Genomic DNA, 7,492 nt, shown 5'->3' on the forward strand with positions numbered 1-7,492 from the left:
AACCTTCCTCCTTTTTTGGCGAGGCCTTCCTCGTACGGATCATATTACCGTGATGTGATGTTGTTTTTTCGAGATTGTAGACTGACTACTTTAAACTGTTTGTCTGCTTGTTTGATAGGTCGACTTGAGGTTTCATCTTGTTGCGGAGTGGGGCTCGTTCATGCAGCCCTGCAGCCACGCCAGCAGTGTCTTGTCCGAGACGAGGAAATCATTACTCAAGTATCTTTTAAATGATACATTTGTAGGGGAAACACACGCTTGGCCGTGGGAATCAAAATAGCCGGCCCCTGTTAAGAATTAGCTGTTGTAACAGATGCCATGACCAAGAAAGTACGTATTGGCACGGACTGTCATGGCGCAGTACTACTAGAGAGCTTAGCATATTCATGACTCCATGGGTGCGTAACTCTGCAATATGCGACTTGCGCTCCCCACTTGCGTCTCTCCTCACCAGGAGTAATAATGTCCCTGGTGACATCACGACAACAGCCTTATATTTCAATATCTTTCTCAAGCTCAATTGTAAGAGTCCGTTTTTCCCACCCCTCGTTGCATTGGGATGGTGAATGAAAAACATATCCCCTCAAAACTTTTTTGTGGCTAGTCTGACATCTGGGAAACTACGTTTTCCCTCCACGGAGGAGGGGCGAGGCGGACGAGGAGACAAGCCGCAAGTGGAGGAGGCAGAGTCGCATATTGCAGGTGCACACCCAGTCCTCGTGGTAAAGTTTTCTTGTCCCATGCGTTTCCAGTGGTGGAACGGCGCGTCAAAGGGCACGTAGACCAGAAACAATTTTCTGGGCAAAAAGACGTGCACAATTTTGGGCACCCCAAAAGCTTTCCATTCCTTCTTAAATTAAGTAGCATACTTACTATTGCGTGATATCTGACAGTATGTGGGAATGACATAAGAACATTCCCCATACGTTCTGGCCGTTCTTGATGTTATGCCATCTAAACAATTCTAAACCACACCAATTCATAAGTCTCAGCTTCCTTCTAGACAGTCTCAACCGATGTCAAACTAGATCCATGTTTGGCACTTGTACTTGTACATGTTTTTGTTGTTGTATTCTTTGTGAATTTTGAACAGCGTATAGCCTATTCTACAATCACTGTCCTATAGGCCATTTGGCAATAGGCAGCTTAGTTTCAATGAGCAGCATTGCAGTACCTTGTTGGCCCATTTCCTGCACAGTGTACCTTTTCTGTAATTTATATATAGACCTTTATCCTATATAGAGGGCTGCACATTTATCGAATATCAAATCGTGATTTAATTGTGAATCGACATAGTATTTTCAAATCGTGATTTATCGTGGTAATAGGAGCCTGCCTTCGAGCATCCTTGAACGCCAAAGATCTGGACAGGCTGTGTTTCCTGACCAGAAATCTGTCACCTAATTTTCATGCATTGCCTATTCCATAGTTATAAATTCATTTTATTTGTTCTCCCGTATATCATAATTCTTGGTTATCTTTCATTTTCTTTATAATTTTAAGGAAAATTTCTGCAAAAAACGATAATGTGATTATACTCGTGAAGTCCGATTTTGACCCAATAATCCGTGATATATGATTTTTTTTTTCATATCGTGCAGCCCTATATATAGTAATACATTTTCTCTCACAGACCCAAAACATGCATACAAACTCCATACACCCATCTCCCCCCCACCCCCCCAACACCCACCTCGCACCAGCCGTCGCAGTCACACTACACACCACACACACACCACACACACACACACACAACACACACACACACCACGTCCACACACACACACACACAATCCTTAGCCTACATTACATTAAAAATATATAGTAAATTCAGATGCATTGGGTCACTTTTTTGCATATATGGTGGCTCAAATGGCCCAAAATTACTGTAAACGGATCTCTACAGTTCACCATTTGGTCTCATTTTAAAAGGCCTTCAAAAAACAACAACCGAGACAATGGAGACAGACCTGGAGCTGACACCCTGTTGTAAGAAGAATACAGAACCAGATGTCAACAATACAGAAATCTGCACATCTTTGAATGAAGAACACAATGAATGTGAGGCAACAGAATTGGGAAAATATCAGGTAGGCCTAAGTGTTTTTTAAGGTTGTTTTGTTTGTTCCATATATGTTTGTTCAAAAGTGAACGACAACACAAAAACACAGACAATGGTTCAAACGGTGTGTGTGTGTGTTTGTGCTTTCATTGACAGAGATTTCTTCCTCACCAATGAAGACGCAATACGTGAGTAATATTTCCCAATTGTAATTAGACTTAAAAATATAGGGCTATTATTTGAATATATAAAACAGCCAGAAGGATGAACCTAGGTAAACCATCACACCTTATCTGTACCTGTAAAAGATGTCGGAATGCCTGTTGATACTAGGTCTTGTAGCTCTCTTTGTGATTAATCATATTACACAAAGACCACTCTTTATGCACCTATGTTAACTTGAACTGTTACTAAACCCATGGAACCGCTTTTTCTGAGTACCAAACACTCCTTCCTAATTAGACCTAAGTTACCCAGCTGTCAACATTTCTACCTAAAAGGATTTGTTGAAGAACGGAAGAATAATTCCAGTGCCATGAATAAAGAAGGCTCCCCAGCCACGGTACCCGAGCTTGAAACACACAACGGTGTGTGGGATGAATGACACCTCGGAAGTGGACTTTTGGGGAATCATGACGAGCAAAGAAAGACCATTGTAGCTGGTTGGGTAACAGAAGAGAAAGACAAGTCTCCACTAGCTGTGTCATTTACCTCATTGGTGGTAAAAGGAAAATAATGTGGTGTTTTATATTTCGAGAGGGTCAATGAGGTGATGGTGTCACTCATCTAAACAGAGTGTGCATATCCTGTGTATATGAAGTCTCATTGAAGCATCAGACATTTCTTTGTCTATATAGCGACAACCCTGGATCTGAATAATAGGTGACTTTGAATACATGCAAACACATTTTAACATGGATTCTAGTTATCAGAAACCTTAATAAACCCTCCTTATTCGTTGATGTTGTAGGCCTGTAGTTCCAAGCAACTCTGAATCGCCTCCATGATACGCAAGCTCTCATATATCTGATGCCTCCAGTCTTCTATTTGGTCAACGATGTCAAGGACATATGCTGTTATTTTTTTACACTGCTAAGGAAGTAACCATCAGATACTTCTGACAGCCATAGAGAGGCAAATGTTGCAGTATGCCGTAAATCACACGTAGCCGTTCATTTTTTGTACGACAATTCATTCTGAATAGGCTTGCCCATCTGAGGAGTCTACAATGCAAGTGGGATTGGCACAGAGAAGCACAGAATATTTCTAAAGATCAGCTACGCTGCGAACCACGCAAAGCTGGAAAGACTGAGCTAGGTTAGCACATCGTCAGGACGGAAAAGCATGTGCAGAAGCAATTAAATAGTGTTGTTTAGATCCATTCAGTAAGAACAGATAGCTCTTGAACCGCAGAGGATTTATGAGATGCAATAGCACTTCACATATCATGCCGAAAAGATGTCAGTGGACATAGTCCCGCCATTTGCATTAGGTGGTTGCATAGACAAAGTAAACCAGCCTGCAGTTCATGCAAGTGACTGGCCTGAAAGGTTGCTGGGAGTTCTCAACCCCAGCCATTTCGTGTGAAGGAAGACAAGAGGTGCAGCTGTGTGTAGAATGTGACGCTAACCCATCATTTCCACTGACACCTTCAATATGTTCGTAAAGTAATAGAAACAGCTAGTCTTGACGGCAGGGGACAAGATTTCCTAATGAGAACTTCAAATATGCAGAGAGTGACCCTAGTCCGTGCTGAAATTCCCCCCTTTGGTGTTGTGGTACATCAACCTCAACCTAAGATGCTCTCAGATATCACAATAGAGCCGTGAACTAATTAGTGAGAGAGAAACACAAGATAGCTGTGAGCCGGGAAAATAATACAAGACAAAAAGTGCAGTATGTCTGAATTACAATCTCAATAACAATTTCAGTTAACTTAATGTGCATACACAGTTTTCACAAACTTTGAAAGAATGCTGGAATGTAACACTTTCCACACTATGCTACATCTGGAAATTCTCGGGAGATATTGAGGAGGGCAGGAAAGGCTGGGAGTGAAAAGACTCAAAGAGCGGATAAATAGAAATGATTATGGAGGATAAGGCTTTATCTTTTAACATACACATTAATTACTGAAATGTACGGTTTTGTTCCAAATAAGTAGTGTTCTTTACAAAGTTTCAGTATGTTCAAAGTCTTAAATTGACTACACATGCCACATGCGACTACACCTTCTATTTCCAACCAAGAATTGCTTTCAAAGAAGCAGAAGTATAATTGAGTATTCAGAATAGTTGAGAATCCATGTTCGCACACCATAGCCCCTGAGAGGTAATGTCTTTAAGTGATGTTTCAATGACCCAACACACCAAGTAAGCGATAAAATTGCTGTTCATGAGGCACACACAAACGCAGAGGAATTGTGCAGTATGTAGTACAATTGCCTGGGCTACAATGTCGTTGACCGCTCCCAGAAGTTGAGCCCGAACTCCGTGCACCCCGTAGAGCAAAGCAGTTATCATAAAACATGGTTTTGCAATAAAAAAAGTAGTTTAGGTAAATGTTTTTACGATACATTTTGAGTTTGACCATTACGTTTCTTCACTTTCTGTGAAATATTATAAAATAAAATTGTATTAATGTATTCCTATTTTCCAGCTTTGAAATGGAATGTGTAGTGACCAATGCCTTCCGACATACTGCCAGTCTGAACACTCAACCACTTATTCTGAACGCCGCCCATTCCTGACCCATGTTCCTCCTTGTGGGGAGGCTGCCACGTGCGAGTCCTACAACCTCAACGTTTGTGCCGCAGCTGTTACCATGTTGCTGCTGAATAGCGTTTGCTCCAGTGAATGCGAGCTTACACCTTCACCGTTTGTCCGAAGTTTGTCCACGTGCATGGATGCTAAAACTCTGGCGTTTTCTCCGCGAGTGACGCACGAGATGGAACATCGATACCCGCCATTCAAATAATTCAATGCATGTCTAATGGCGATATTCGGAATAGTGCGATATATCTGAATAGCGTATGTTACCCTGCCGCACGCCCATCTGCAGTAAGATGCTACCCCCTTAGCCCAGAGCCTATGTTATAATCTTGTCAACTAATTGCTAGGCTATGTCCTTAATCTTTACTTAGGCTCTTAGTATGTCAGAAATGCTGTTTGTTTATTTAGTCTTTCCGCAAATAGTGGAATAGGCCAGCCGGCTAACCCATCTGCATAAGAGGCTACGGCAATTTATTTATTTTCATATTTTTTTATATGGCTTCTTCAGCTCCTTGTCTTTTTATGTGTAAATAACAACGTATTATTTTTTACATGCATCTTTGTTTCCTTTTTGTATTTTACTAAAGTAGAACAAGAAACCTCATTTAGAAATTGCTTGATGAAAATAATCTCATAGTTCTCCCCAGATTATGTCTGGAATCTAGATTCTCTACATAACATGTCACATTATGGAAGACTTTGTATATGCTAACACATCAATGTTGACAACTGTGGTGTTTTCTAAAACAAGTACTTACTCACCCCAACACAACTGTTTTTCAACACACATTTCAGGCATCATGTACGTCTCACATACCTTCTACAGTATATCGCAGCATGTTTTGTAATGATTTGCAGACTTGTCAAGGCGGAATGACTGGTGGATTGAGCTCTCAACTTAGAGTTTGTGAAATCCGACATTATGTTTAGACATTTGCCAGATCATCGTTTTCAAGTGAGGACTTTGTGCCGCGAGATGTTCAAGCGTGCACGTTGACTGCAAATATGGCAAAACCATCCATAGTTAACTGACATAATCACTAATAATTGCAAATAACCAAAAAAAGCTTACATATTCTAAACAAACAGCGACATTTAAATGTTAAATTGTGGAACCCTGCCTACGCATACATGTGATTTGAAGCTGTTTGACGCAACGGGAACTTGAGTAAATCCAATACAGATGAGGCAACTATAAATCCGGCTTCAACAACAACGCAATTCATTAGTCACTAGAAATCAGTAAGATGGGAAATTGGGAGCAATCTTTCACTATCAGAGGTGTGTGTGTGTGTTGTGTGTGTGTGTGTGTGTGTGTGTGTGTGNTGTGTGAGTGGAGAGAGAAGTGATGGTGTTGCAAATAAAATAAGGACAGGATGAGTATTACCTGCCTATAGCTAAACATCAGCATTTTTTGAAAAATAGGTGAGGAGGGGAGTCCCCTCTGCCATGGCCTGCAGGGAGTCACCCCCGGCAAGTGGCCCTTGCCTAGGCGGAACTTAAGGAGCTAAGAGTATAGAAAGTTACATCCTTTGGTCCTGGGAACAGTTAGCCCACAGTCATTTACACGTACATCTCATCTAGCTCGCAATCAGGCCCCATCACTAGGTTGAGAGACAGGAGGGGCTGAGCCCCCAGATGAGAAAAATCGCCGGCTGCCAAATTTTTTCAGCCTCACCTGCTAGGTTTTGTCTTGAATTCCGTATTTTTTAAGCAGAAATTCCTGCACACTGTCCCATCCCACAAACCCACTCCAACAACAACCTTAATACCTTGTTTCGGTAATCGACCACACCATTCTTGATGTTGTATTAAGTTGGTGGTGGAATGGAAAGTATGCAGGATTTTCTTACACATTGAATGACACACCACTGGATAATATCCTACCACCTACCTGCCCCCCTACAGGGTTGATGCAAGCGTCTTCTTGAACAATTTATTTTAAGAGCACATCCCGACGTTTTAATAAACGCTGTTAACTAGTTACTAGATGTTTTTTTTCTTTTAATTGACATTAGCTAAACCAAAACCATTCAAAATGTCACTGATGATAGGTGTACGAAATTAAAATGATTAGATAAAAATGCCGAGAGGCATAATTTACACCAGGTCTAGAACTTGAAGGAGTTAATAACTGCGCGTCTCCGAGAACAGTGGTCAGGAAGCGATTCATTCAAACAGTTTCCCGAATCCTTCCTTTGGACACTATGCTCTTCCCGGCAGATATGGTCGTTTACTCCAATAGAGAGCTATTTTACTCATGCATGTGTTTTCAAACTGTTCTGCTCTTGGGGGAAAATATTTCGTAGCTCAACTATAATTTCGAGACGGGACGAAATGTCAATTGATCTTATGAACACGGGTTGGTGAGTGAATTGGTACGTTAGGTCGAAGATTTCATCCGTGTAAGAATTAACTTTTCTCAAGTGTTTGTTAGGCCCAGTAGGCCCATCCTCGGCGTCCTCTAGCCTTTTTTGCCGGCCCCCGCATAACATATTGCTGTGCCCCTTGCTTTATTGCTGTGCAGTAGGACTATAACTGTGCATTAAATCAATTAATAAGCAAGCTGAACTTGTTATTCCAGAGACTGCTACTGGGGTTCGTATTCCCGTGCTTGTAACTACTGCAGTTGTATTTTGGAAATGTTTATATATACTCA

This window comes from Engraulis encrasicolus, unplaced genomic scaffold, assembly GCF_034702125.1.
Source record: "Engraulis encrasicolus isolate BLACKSEA-1 unplaced genomic scaffold, IST_EnEncr_1.0 scaffold_287_np1212, whole genome shotgun sequence".
In the NCBI taxonomy this organism is placed as follows: domain Eukaryota; kingdom Metazoa; phylum Chordata; class Actinopteri; order Clupeiformes; family Engraulidae; genus Engraulis; species Engraulis encrasicolus.